This window comes from Pristis pectinata, chromosome 20, assembly GCF_009764475.1.
Source record: "Pristis pectinata isolate sPriPec2 chromosome 20, sPriPec2.1.pri, whole genome shotgun sequence".
NCBI lineage: Eukaryota > Metazoa > Chordata > Chondrichthyes > Rhinopristiformes > Pristidae > Pristis > Pristis pectinata.
The window spans coordinates 3,653,752-3,667,733 of record NC_067424.1 but is presented as its reverse complement, the minus strand read 5'-3'; positions in this window follow the sequence as shown (position 1 = coordinate 3,667,733).

The window sequence follows — 13,982 nt, the reverse complement described above, 5'->3', positions numbered from 1 at the left end:
ATGGGTCAAATGGGGGCAAATGGGACTAGCTTAGATGGGCATCTTGGTCAGCATGGACCAGTTTCTGTGCTGTATGACTCTGTGACTCTATATAACTTTCCACTAGAAATAAACAATATTATTCAGTTAGTTTTCCTTATTATTACCACACCGGCAAACTAGTCTTTCGCAAATCAGGAACTTAGACCCTCAGATCCCTCTGCAGCCCAGAGCTCTGCAATCTCTCACAGTTAGCATTTTCTTTTGCTGTCAAAATGGACGACTTCCTGTTTTCCCATAAATTACTCCATTCTCCAGCTCCTTGCCCACTCACTTAACCCGTGTCTCTGTCACCTTCCCCTGCCACCTTCACCACTTAGTTTCCCACCTGTCCTTGTGTCATTAGGAAAGTTAGCGACCATGCCTTCAGTCCTTTCATCCAAGTCATTTGTATAAATTGTAAAATGTTGAGACCCCAGCATCACTCTTCACTCCTGCCAACCTGAGAAAGGCCCAATAAAGCCTCCTCCTTTTCTCTTCTTCGCCAGCCAACCTTCATTCAATCTAACGTGTTATCTTCTACACCATGAGCTTTTATTTACTGCAATGACCTTATCAAAAGCCTTCTGGAAATCTTAGAGGATGTCCACAAGTTCCCCTTTACCTGACTTCCTCAAAATAGTCTAATAATTTAGTTAAATGTGATGTTCCTTCCACAAAACCAAGTTAATTTTGCCTGACAACCTAAAATTCTTATAGGCATCTTTAACGAGAGCTTCTTACAGTTTCCATTATTAAATCCCACTCACTTTTTAAAGGACCCATATTCACTTTGTCAGCTCTTTTCTTGGTAGTTGGTTTATTATTGTCACATGTACCGAGGTACAGTGAAAAACATTGCTTTGCATGCCATCCAGATAGATCAAACATCAAGATAATGCAAAAGGAAAAGCAATAACAGAATGCAGAATATAGTGTTCTGGTTACAGAGAAAGTGCAGTGCAGGTAGACAATAAGGTGCAAGGGCCATGACGAGGTGGACTGAGAGAACAAGAGTTCATCTTTATCATACAAGAGCTCCATTCAAGAGTCTGATAACAGAGGGATAGAAGCTGTCCTTGAGCCTGGTGGTATGTGTTGTCAAGCTTTTGTATCTTCTGCCCAACGGGAGGCGGGAGAAGAGAGAATGTCTGGGGTTGGAGGGGACTTTGATTACGTTGGCTGCTTTCCCGAGGCAGCGGGGAATTAATTATCAGTAAAAATTCTCACGAGCTTTTTATATTGCTGGTGGGTTTTATCTTGTACTCTTTAGATTCCTTCCTTATTAATATTTTAACCAATCTTTGATGTGTTTTTATAATCTTCTTAAGAAAGGAAGTTCAGACTTATTTTACATTCAAACTACACTAATCCATTTGCCCACATTAGGGATGTATCTCACTACGCTTTTCCCATCAAATGTCCCTTAGACGTAGCGATTGTACCTGATTCCATCACCACCTCTCGCAGTGTGTTCCAGATATCAACCACTCTGCATAAAAAAAAATCTTTCCCTTCAAATCAGCTTTAAACCTCCTCCTCTCACCTTAAACCTATGCCCTCTATCGTAGGAAAAAGATTCTGACTACCTCCGCCATCTGTGCCTCTCATAATTTTACGTACAGGTCCTCCCCAGGTTACGGCAAGATCCCGTTCCTGTGAACTGTTCATCACCCAGACAGTTCACAAATCAGAATGGCCTCAGCCCAAGTTCCTACTCGGCAGAAGGTGGCTGCAGCCAGCAAATCCAGCCCCCCAGTCTCCCCAACGCTTGTTCGTACGTACGGGCTGTGCACAAGCTGGGTGCCCGTTACCTGGGGTGAGCTTTACTTCCATCAGGTCACCCCTCAGTCTCCTCCAAGTTAGGGCACAACTTTAAGCTTGGCTTCCCTCCCTTTCCCAACCCTAAGGTGGGCGATTGGATCTCTTGGTCTTCGAGCATCTGGACTGCAGCATTTCCTGCAGCAGTTACGGTGCAGCTGCTGATATTCTGGCGAAACTCATATTTCCTTATTTGAAGTTCTGATTTAAATCATTCAGCAGATGTCCCCCGACCTGCTGGCTGCTGTCAGTCTGTATCTCCTCTGCAGGTTCCTGCAGAGGTAAAGCTCCTGTGTTTACATGTGGGGAGAGTTTACATTGTGCAGCCAGTGCTATACACAACACCACGGCAGTCACGTATCCAAATCTAAAACTGGTGTGACTGTATCTCTCACTGGGTGTTTGGGAAAACTTTTGCCTGCTCACAGGGTCTGATGAATGAACAAGAGATTCTGCAGATGCTGGAATCTGGGGCAATACACAAAATGCTGGAGGAACTCAGCAGGTCAGGCAGCATCCGTGGAGGGAAATAAACAGTTGATGTTTCGGGTCGAGACCCTTCATCAGGACTGGAAAGGGAGAGGGGAGAAGCCAGAATGAGGAGGTCGGGGGAGGAAGAGGAGCAGAGCCTGGCAGGTGATGGGTGAGCTCAGGTGAGGGGGGAAGGTAGGTGAGTGGGGGAGGGGGGATGAAGGGGAGTGATGTAATCAGCTGGGAGGCAATAGGTGGGAGAGGCAAAGGCTGAAGAAGAAGGAATCCGGTAGGAGAGGGCAGTGGACCATGAGAAATGTTACCTTGACTCATGTCCTGTCAACAGACTGAAGTCAGAAACACCAGGTTACCAAGGACTGATACCGCACGAAGATTATAATGTTCAAAGGAATAACAAGGTCTTTTGTGCTTGCCACTGTGGAGTCCAGCCAACCAATGAGCAGAGCAAAATAAAGATTTATCTTAACATGGAAAATTTGGGTTTATTTTTACCACCAGTTGCTTTCATGAACTTCTTTTAAAGTTTGAGGGGGGGGGGGGAGAGAGAGGGAGAGGGGGGAGAGTGAGAGAGACAGAGAGAGAGAGAGAGAGAGAGAGAAAGAGAGGGGAGAGAGAGGGGGGAGAGAGAGGGAGAGGAGAGTGAGAGAGACAGAGAGAGAGAGAGAGAGAGAGAAAGAGAGGGGGGAGAGTGAGAGAGAGAGAGGGGAGGGGGAGATGGAGAGGGGGGAGAGTGAGAGAGAGAGAGAGACAGAGAGAGAGAGAGAAAGAGGGGGGAGAGTGAGAGAGAGAGACAGAGAGAGAGACAGAGAGAGAGAAAGAGAGGGGAGGGGGGGAGAGAGGGAGAGGAGAGTGAGAGAGACAGAGAGACAGAGAGAGACAGAGAGAGAGAAAGAGAGAGGGGGAGAGTGAGAGAGAAAGGGGGGAGAGTGAGAGAGACAGAGAGAGAGAGAGAGAAAGGGGGGGAGAGTGAGAGAGAGAGAAAGAGAGAGAGAGAGAACAAGATCTATGTTTAACTCTTTGCTTACTCAAAAGTCCAGGTGTCACTTGGTTCTCTTGTTAACATACCCCTGATTCTAAGCTTCTGCTTTCCTTCTCCAGAGACTTCTTATTTACCTATTACAATACAGGAGGCTATTCAGCCCATTGTGTGCATGCCAGCTCCCAGCAGTCCAATCCCTTCAGTCCCATTCCCTGCCTCTTGTTATCCTGCTCCTTCCACAACTTGTTCTCTCTCACACGCTCAACTGCCTTTCATCTTTTTTCCCCACCCTCTTGCACTACGGGATAATTTACGCGGCCAATTAACCTACCCAACATCTTCAGGATGTGGGAGCAAAGCAGGGCATCTGGGGGAAACCCACGCGGTCAGAGGAAAAATGTGCAAATGCAGCAGCTCTAACGTCTGCACCCCGGTGCTCTCCGTACGCAACAATCCGGTCTGTCACACCAGTTGGAGGCGCCGTCTTTTGGTTGAAATATTAAAGCATCTCTCAGGCTGCTCTCTCAGTTGTGTATCAAAGACCCTGTAACATTATTCTGAAATACCGGGGGAGTTATTGATACCTTGGTTAATATTTCAATGATTAAAAAAGAAAAGGCTGGAGATAGTCGGCAGGTCAGGCACCATCTGTAAATAGTGGTTGTTGACTCATGGACTGGGTACGGTGGAGTGCTGGTTAAATTATTAGATGTATCCAAACATCTGGCTTTATTGACATGCAGACATGAGGTTGAATCCCACAGCAGAAGCAAGTAATTGACTTAACCTTCAATTAAAAGACTTGCAGTTTTGTAAAACCGTCAGTAATAGATTCATGGGATCATACAGCACGGAAGCAGCCCAACTCGTCCACGCCGACCAAGATGCCCATTTAAGCTACTCCCATTTCCTCATTTTTGGCCCATATCCCTCTAAACCTTTTTTTATCCATGTACCTGTCCAATTGCCTTTAAATGTTGTTAATGTACCTGCCTCAACCACTTCCTCTGACAGCTCGTTCCACATACCCACCACTCACTGTGTGAAGAACTTGCCCCTCAGGATCCTTTTAAACTTTTCCCCTCTCATTTATGCCCTCTGGTTCTTGATTCCCCTTCCCTGGGAAAAAGACTGTGTGCATTCACCCAACCTATGCCCCTCATTATCTTTTACACCTTTATAAAGTCACCCCTAGTCTCCTTCACTCCAACCTCTCCCTCGAACTCAGGCCCTCGAGTCCTGGCAGCACGCTCGTAAACCTTCTCTGCACTCTTTCCAGCTTAAAGAAGTCTTTCCTCTAACAGGGTGACCAAAACTGTCCACAATACTCCAGGTGCAGCCTCACTAACATATTGTACAACTGCAACATAACACCCCAACTTCTATGCTCATTACCTCGACTGACGAAGACCAGCGTGCCAAACGCCCTCTTCACCACCCTATCTACCTGTAACACCACTTTCAGGGAACCATGTACCTGTACTCCTAGCTCCCTCTGCTCTACAACACTCCCCAGGGCCCTACCATCCACTGTGAAAATCCTACCTTGGTTTGACTTGGTGGCCATATTGTAATGCAAATGTCCTTCAAGGAAGAGAATCTGCAATCTGCTATCCTTACCTGAGTTATACGTGATGATGTGCCCACCAGTGGAGTTGGAGTTTAACTTCCCCTGAGTAGCACTGTGAGTCCCTCAGTCCAGAGGGGATTAAGGATGCTCAGTAAATGCTGTTACTGAAAGCCATGGCATATTATGAAGGAATCGATAATTATTAGAATTGTTATGACTTGGCTAATTGTGGGTGCTTGCTGTGCATGTTGGCTGCACAGTGGCTGCACTACAAGAGAAACTTCACGGAGACATGCAGAGATCGGGAAAGGTGCTATAGAAATGCAACTGGGAGACAGCTGCTTGCTCAAACCCATTGGCTTTGAGAACCTGCATCTGCTTAACGTTGGAATGCGAAAGGCTATTTGAAGAAGTGTCCAACATTCTGGCCTCAGCCAACACCACAGATAAGGTCATTTATCTCATTGCTGTAGGTGAGACCTTCCCCTGCCCTCATCGGCACCTCGACTATCCTGAGGCAGGGAAGCTTTGGAATGCCACAGAGAAGGGGGAGGAATACAAATATTTCCTTCTCGCTCTTATTTCAGAATAAACAAGGAATCTTGTCTCTGAATTTCTACCTGTCTGGGATTAGTCTGTCAACGAGAAAATGGCAAGAGTGTGAACTGTGATTCCACAAGAAGACATGAACACAGAATCAGGTTTATTATCACTGACATATGCTGTGAAATTTGTTGTTTTGCAGCAGTACAGTGCAAGACATAAAAATTACTATGTTACAAATATAAATAAATAGTTCAAAAGACGAATAATGAGGTAGTGTTCATGGGTTCATGGACCATTCAGAAATCTGATGGCGGAGGGGAAGAAGCTGTTGCTGAATCATTGAGTGTGGGTCTTCAGGCTCCTGTACCTCCTCCCCGATGGTAGTAGTGAGAAGAGGGCATGTCCCAGGTGGTGAGGGTCCATAGTGACTGACGCCACCTTCTTGAGGCACCTCCTCATGAGGATGTCCTCGATGGCCCGTGATGGAGCTGAGTTGAGCTGAGACGGGTTCCACAGATAACTTTGAGGAAAAGGGCGAAAAATGATTCAGGAACAAAAAGATACTCTGAGTTGTTAAGATGGAAGAACTTTGTGAGAAGTTTGTCAAATTTGTCCCCAGTCCCACCCCTCCCTTTATAACGTAGAACATAGAACATAGAACAGTGCAGCACAGAACAGGACCGTTGGCCCACAATGTCGTGCTGACATAGCTAATCCCTCCTACCTACAGAATGCTCATATCCCTCCATTTTCCTCTCATTCATGTGCCCATCCAAGCCCCTCTTAAAAGCCCCCAATGAATTTGCCTCCACCACCCAATCGGGCAACACATTCCAGGCATCCACCACTCTCTCAGTAAAAAATGTACGCCTCACGTCTGTTCTGAACCTACCCCCTCTCACCTTAAATGCATGCCCTCTGATATCGGATCTCTCAATAATGGGAAGAAGGTATTGCTTGTCCACCCTATCTATGCCCCACATAATTTGATACACTTCCAACAGATCACCCCTCAGCCTCCACTGCTCCAGAGTAAAGAGCCCAGGTTTGTCCAGCCTCTCCTGATAGCACATGCCCTCTAATCCAGGCAGCATCCTAGTAAACCTCCTCTGCACCCTCTCTAAAGCCTCAACATCCTTCCTATAGTGAGGTGAGCAGAAATGCACGCAATACTCTAAATGCGGCCTAACCAGAGTTCTATAGAGATGTATCATAACTTCTTGACTCCTGTACTCAATACCTTGATTAATAAATGCAAGCATTCCATACACCTTCTTAACCACCCTATCTACCTGTGTGGCCACTTTCAATGAGTCACGGACCTGCAACCCAAGGTCCCTCTGCTCTTCAATACTGTTAAGCGTCTTGCCCTTAAGAGTGTACTGCCTCCACCTCCAAAGCCCTCCAACTATCTGTGCTCCTCCAACACCAGCTTCTTCAAAGGACCTGAGGTTAACTGCTCCACCACTGGTAGCCTGGCCTTGAGGTCCCTTGTTCCCATTCCGACATTCAATATCATGGCTGATCTTTGAGTCATAGAGAGATACAGCACGGAAACAGGACCTTCGGCCCACCGAGTCCGTAAAGACCATCAAACACCCATTTACACCAATCCTACATTAACCCCATTTTTTATTCTCCCCACATTCCCATCATCCCTTCCCCGATTTTACCCCTCACCTACACACCAGAGGAAATTTAACCTACAGCGGCCAATTAACCTACCCCAACATCTTTGGAATGCGGGAGGGAATCGGAACCACACGGTCACAGGGAGAACGTGCAAACTCCACACAGGGAGCGCCCGAGGTCAGGATCGAACCGGGGTCTCCAGGGCTGTGAGGCAGCGGCTCTACCCACTGTGTCAGCCACATCCTTTTGTCAACAGTCCAGGACTGAAGGAGTGCTGCACTGTCAGGTAAACCTTTGTTTAACAAGTTCAAGTTCAGGCTTATTGTCATTGACATGAACATGTCATGGGAATTAGATTTTTGCAGCAGCACAGTACATGAAAAACATAAGCTAAACTTAAATTGAACTATTTTCAAAACTTTTGATTACTATTATCTGTTTAGGGTGGGTTTTTTTTGTCTTTTTTTTACCAAACAGTTTCAATCTTGGTAGTGGGTTTAGATTTTTTTTATAATAAAATTCTTCCAACTTAATTGTGGTTAATTACCTATCATTTTTGTTTATCAATAATATGGGAAAAAGAACAACAGAGGTGTTAACCCATTGTTGACCTTTGCAAAAGCAGATTCTCTGCACATTAAAACATTGCAGGAAGCTTGCTGTTCACAAATATTTGGTCATAGGCCTTCCTTTGAAACAGTGATCAGATTTCATTGGTTGAACGTGCTCTGGCATTTCCAGAGGAAGTGAAAGGCAAATTTTTTCCCCCACAGTTACCTGTCACTGCGGGTAACCCCGAACTTCCTCAAACAGAGCCATGGTGTGGGCAAAATGGAGCTTTAAATGTTCGTTGAGGCACCGCATGACATTGAGGCAGAACACAACGCCTTACCTCTTTTGCATACACTTTAATTTTTGATACAAGAGCAGTGTAATGTTTCCAAACCCTTCAAAAGAGCTGCAGAACCAAAAAAAAATTAACTGGATAAACGGTAGTTTGATATTTTTAACTTGGTAAAACATCAAAAGTTGCTCAATTCTCCACATGGAAAATATGACGAGAAGTACTAACCCTGGCCAAGCAAATTCTGTCATCGAATACAATATTATTTATGCAGCTAGATTCCTATCCAAATGTTTGTCCAAAGACGCTGACTGTGAGTTTAAGTAATACATCAGAGTTTGCCTTTTCAAATGCGCGGCTGAGAAGTGCTTTGTTCCGAATTTAATGTCACCAGTGTTGACCAGTGCAATTAGACACAAGTTGTAAGGGCATTGAGGTCACTGCCCACGGGTTGGGCCTTATTGTTAGCTGATAAACAAGCATGTAAAATTATAAGCGGCACAGATAGGGTAGGTAGTCACGATCTTTTTCCCATGGTATAGGTATCAAAATACAAGAGGGTATTGGTTGAAGGTGAGAGGAAGGGGTTTTAAAGGGGATCTGAGGGGTAATTGTTTTACACAGGGAGTGGCTGATATCTGGAACGCGCTGCCAGAGGAGGGGGTGGAGTCAGGTACAACCACTACATTTAAGACAGAAACTTAAATGGGCAAGGCTTAGAAGGATACAGTCCTAATGCAGGCAAGTGAGATTACTGCAGATGGGCAAAAAGGTTGGCATAGGCGTGATGGGCCGAAGGGCCTGTTTCTGTACTGTACAACTCTGTGACTCTGTGACTGTAAACGTCCGAAATCAGATAAGGCTGTGTTTGAATACTGCGTTCATGTGTATGTCTCTGCTCCCTAGAACATTATGGCAATCGTCATTTGGACGATTAGAGTTCAGAATGTCTCCTCTGCATTGCCCGACCACTTGCTGCAGGAGTGCGTTCCGCATTCTACTGCTCTATGGGTAAGGGATTCCTTCCAAATTCACAATCGTGGAAGTTCCCAAGCCTCTTTGCTGTGCCCACTCCAGAGAGGTTTGCTCCCCTGGGTTCCCATCACGTAAAAATGACTTGCTTCTTTATAATTCTTCCTCTTCCTGACTTACCAAGCAAGGGCCTGTCCCCAAGGATCGATTGGGGTTACTAGGGGGCATTGATGGTCACTAGTTTTGTTCTTCCTCACTGACCTTAGATCGTGGGCGGAAGGGCCTGTCCCTGTGCTCCACTCCTCTGTGACACACTGACTCAAAATCAATGTCACCTCAGTCCATTAAGTTAATGCAAGGATGCAGGATGAATGGTCTAGTCCCCTGTGTAGACCCCAAGAGAAATGGGTGTACGATGCATGTCATGCCCAGACTACTGCAGGGTTCCGTTCCCGTGAACTGTTTGTAACCCCGGACAGTTCGTGGGTCAGAAATGTGGCCGCAAACCAGAGTTCCCACACGGCGGAAGGTGTCTGCAGCCCCACAGCAGCCAGCAAATCCATCCCTCTGGTCTCCCAAACACTTGTCTGTGTGTACGGGCTGTACATAGGTCAAGAGTTCGTAACCTCAGGGGTCCTGTGTATCTGCCGTTACTTCTGGAATGCGACTCTGGAACACCAAAGATCGTGGGAATGGTGGCTTGGACAATCCAGAAGACCATAAGACACAGGAGCAGAATTAGGCCATTCAGCCCATCGAATCTGCTCCGCCATTTGATCATGGCTGATTTATTTTTCCCTCTCAACCCCATTCTCCTGCCTTCTCCCCATAACCTTTGACATCCTTACTAATCAAGAACCTATCAACCTCCGCTTTAAATACACCCAATGACCTGACCTCCACGGCCGTCTGTGGCAATGAATTCCACAGATTCACCACCCTCTGGCTGAAGAAATTCCTCTTCATCTCTGTTCTAAAGGGACATCCTTCTATTCTGAGGCTGTGCCCTCTGGTCCAAGACTCTCCCACTACTGGAAACATCCTCTCCACGTGCACTCTATCCAGGCCTTTCAGTATCCGGTAGGTTTCAATGAGATTCCCCCCCTCATCCTTCTAAACTCCAGTGTGTACAGGGCCAGAGCCATCAAACACTCCTCATGCATTAAGCCTTTCATCCCCGGGATCATTCTTGTAAACCTCCTCTGGACCATCTCCAATACCAGCACATCCTTCCTTAGGTATGGGGCCCAAAACTCCAAATGTTGTCTGACCGATGCCTTATAACGCCTTATAAATCTCATCCCCTCCTGGCTGAGTACAACTTTTAAAATGGGCACAAAAGGAAGTCCTTAAATCCTCTGATCTCCTTGTTTCTGCTTTTAGATATTAATTGCCAGTTTCCTCTCTTCCTTCCAAGGGACCTTGGTGGATTCCCACTTCACCAATGGCTGGCAGCTCAAGCCAATTACTTGTGAGCTTACGGGATCATGCGTTGTTGGGCTGGTTACTGGTAAGAGGCATCACAATGTAAGCGGTCCCAGCCCTCACTCTCTGCAGGTGTGTTCTGCCAGGGTCAGGTTACCAGCACACGAGTCCAGCAAATCTGGCTCCAGGTCCCTTCCTTGACCCACTGAGGCCATTTTATGTACTCTACACAGAACCATGACGTCGCTGATAAGACCAGAATGTATTTCCCATCCCTAATTGCCCCACAACTGATTGGGGCCAAGTTGGTGGATTGCACTGGGGGGGTCTGGAGTCCTGTATAGCTGGGGGCGTCAGGGAGGCACAGCGGGTAGAGTCACCGCCTCACAGCTCCAGTGACCCGGGTTCAATCCTGACCACGGGCGCTGTCTGCGTGGAGTTTGCACGTTCTCCCTGCGAGTCTGTGGGTTCCCCCCGGGTGCTCCGGTTTCCTCCCACGTCCCAAAGATGTGTCGGTTGAAGGGTTAATCAGCCACTGTAAATTGCCCCGAATGCTAGAATCCGGGAGAGGTTGATGGGAATTGTGGGGAGAATAACAATGGAGTTAATGTAGGATCAGTACAAATGGCTGGTTGAGGTCAGCACAGATGGGCTGAAGGGCCTGTTTCTGAGCTAGATCCCTCTATAACTCCAAGGCAGACAGTAAAAGGACACCAGATGAATTTTGACCATAATCTGGTAGTTTCATGAACACTACCTCGTTATTCCTCTTTTGCACTATTTATCTATATTTGTAACTTTTAGTAATCTTTATATCTTTATGTCCTGCACTGTACTGCTGCCGCAAAACAATAAATTTCACGACATATGTCAGTGATAATAAACCTGATCGTGATTCTGATTCATGACTACTATTACTGAGTTTGCTTACTAATTTCATCCTTATCTCGTTGATGAAATTTAAATTCCCCAGTTGCCCTGGAGAGGACTTGAACTCAAGTCTCTGAATAATTAGTTCAGGTCTCTGGATGGTAAGTTATTCACCATGCAACTGAATCCCAATTAAAGAACTAACCTTTGATCTTCTTGGCCTGAGTTTGCTGGCCACTCACTGATACTCTTGCTGACTCTTCAGTGAAACTAATGGGACTTTAACAGGGCATTATATAACCATGGTGTGACCCTCATTTGATACATGTGTTTTCAATGCCATTCACACCAGCAGACTGCTGTATTTACGCAGAGGCCAGAGGAACTGTGTGGTGGTATTACCCTGATGACTATTCCCTGATTCTGTGACTAATATCAGGATGGGGAATTGTTGATCTGTACTGAGAATCATAGAGTCATAGAGCAATACAGCACGGATACAGGCCCTTCGGCCCAACCAGTCCATGCCGATCACGGTGCACACCCAGCTAGTCCCAATTTCCTGTGTTTGGCCCGTATCCCTCTAAGCCCCGCCCCTCCATGTACCTATCCGAGTGCTTCTTAAGTGAAACTATTGTACCTGCCTCAACAACTTCCTGTGGCAGCTCGTTCCATATACTCACCACTCTGTGCTTGAAAAAGTCCCTTTTAAACTTTTCCCCTCTCACTCTAAACCTATGCCCCCTAGTTTTGGACTCTACTACCCCGGGGAAAAGACTGTTACCATCCACTTTATCTATGCCTCTCATAATTTTAAACACTTCAATAAGATCGCCCCTCATTCTCCTACATTCCAAGGCTTAAAGACCCAGCCTGGCCAACCTCTCCCTATAACTCAGGCCCTCTAGTCCTGGCAACATCCTCGTAAATCTTTTCTGCACTCTTTCCAGTTTAACCACGTCTTCCCCACAACAAGGTGACCAAAACTGTACACAGTGCTCCTAGTGTGGCCTCAACAGTGACTTATACAACTGCAACATAATGTCCCAACTCCTATACTCAGTGCCCTGACTGACGAAGGCCAGCGCGCTAAACGCCTTTTTCACCACCGTCTACCTGTGATGCCGTTTTCAACACCTTGCATTCAATCCAAATCAACAACTTCCATTTATTTATTTGTTCTTCAGGATCTGTACATCAATAAGCCCAGCATGTATTGCCCATCCCTAATTGCCCCCAAACTGAGTTTCATGTTTCAACATTTCAGAGGGTACTTAAGAGTCAACCCCGTTGATTGGGCTGGAGTCAGATACAGGGCAGAGTGAGTAAGCATGGCAGTGAACCCACCAACCTGTCCAATTTAGGGATGTGGGAAGAAGCCGGAGCACCCGGGGAAATCCACGCGGTCACAGGGAGAACATGCGCTAACAGCAGCCAAGGTGAGGATTGAACCCAGGTCGCTAGTGCTGAGTGTGTTGCTCTACTATCTGCACCATTGCACTGCCTCTGTTCCTATGGCAGTTTCCAGTTCATAAGTCCAATTTGTTTATTTCTTAACTTAGAAGAAATTCCCTTCAAAATAGTTCCCTTGAAGTGCCAAAGACTAAAGACTGCAAATTATTAAGTTAACTTTGGTCATCAGGGACTGACGCCAAAGGTCACACTGTAAGCACTGATCATAAACTTACCTTCTGAGGTTTTGCCTCAGCTTTCAAAGAAATTGAGGATGACATAACATCAGAAATATCACGGCTAATTTGGTCACTGCGAACTTCCACAAAAAACCATGAGGTAATTGCTATTGATTGATGAACAGACATTGGTATTACCAGTGAGAGGATTACCCCAACTTACTCTGAAGAGAGTAGACCGCAAATCCAACTGTCAACCCGAACATTACGCTCAAGTCTTGGGGTAGGGATGGAACCCATGACCTCCTGACTCAGAAGTGAGTGCACAAGCAGAGAACCACTGACAAATTTTCAGGGCGCAGTTAATGCCACAGATGTAGACAACCATGTAGACCTTGTTTCTCTCTGTTTCCCAGTTATGACAAAGGGTCTGGGATCTGAAATGCTAACTGTTTCTCTTTCCACGGATGCTGCCTGACTTGCTGAGTGTTTAGCAGTGTCTTCTGTTTTGATTATAGATAATCATGAGCTCAGTTCTAAAGACAATTGCTTCTGATGAACTTTAGAAAATGGAAAATAGAACACAGAAAGTAGAACAGAGTACAGCATAGGAACGGGCCTGTTGGCACACAACTTACACCCCCAACCCAATGCCAAATTAAACTAATCCCCTCTGCCTGCAAACGATCTATATCCCTCCAACCCTGCATATTCAGGTGTCTGTCTAAAAGCCTCTTAAACACCACTATCATATCCACTTCTACCCCACCCCTGGCAGCCTGTTCTAGGCATCTACCACTCTCTGTGTAAAAAACTTGCCCTGCACATCTCCTTTAAACTTTCCTCCTCTCATCTTAAATCCACGTCCTCTAGTATTTGACATTTCTATGCTGGGAAAAGGATTCTGTCTATCTACTTATCGATGCCTCTCATCACTTTATAAACCAGCTTGGACGGGCACCTTGGTCAGCATGGACCACTTGGGCCGAAGGGCCTGTTTCTGTGCTGTATGACTCTCTAATTGGTCACCCACAAGGTAATTCATCTGACGATGTGCCACCTCTTTATAACTTCCTCTGTGTTCCTTCTCTGTTAATGTACTTGGGATTGGCAATCCCATGGCAACTCATCACAGGGCTGGCATTGTCTTCCCTGGACAAGCGTACTGTCAGGCAGAAGCAT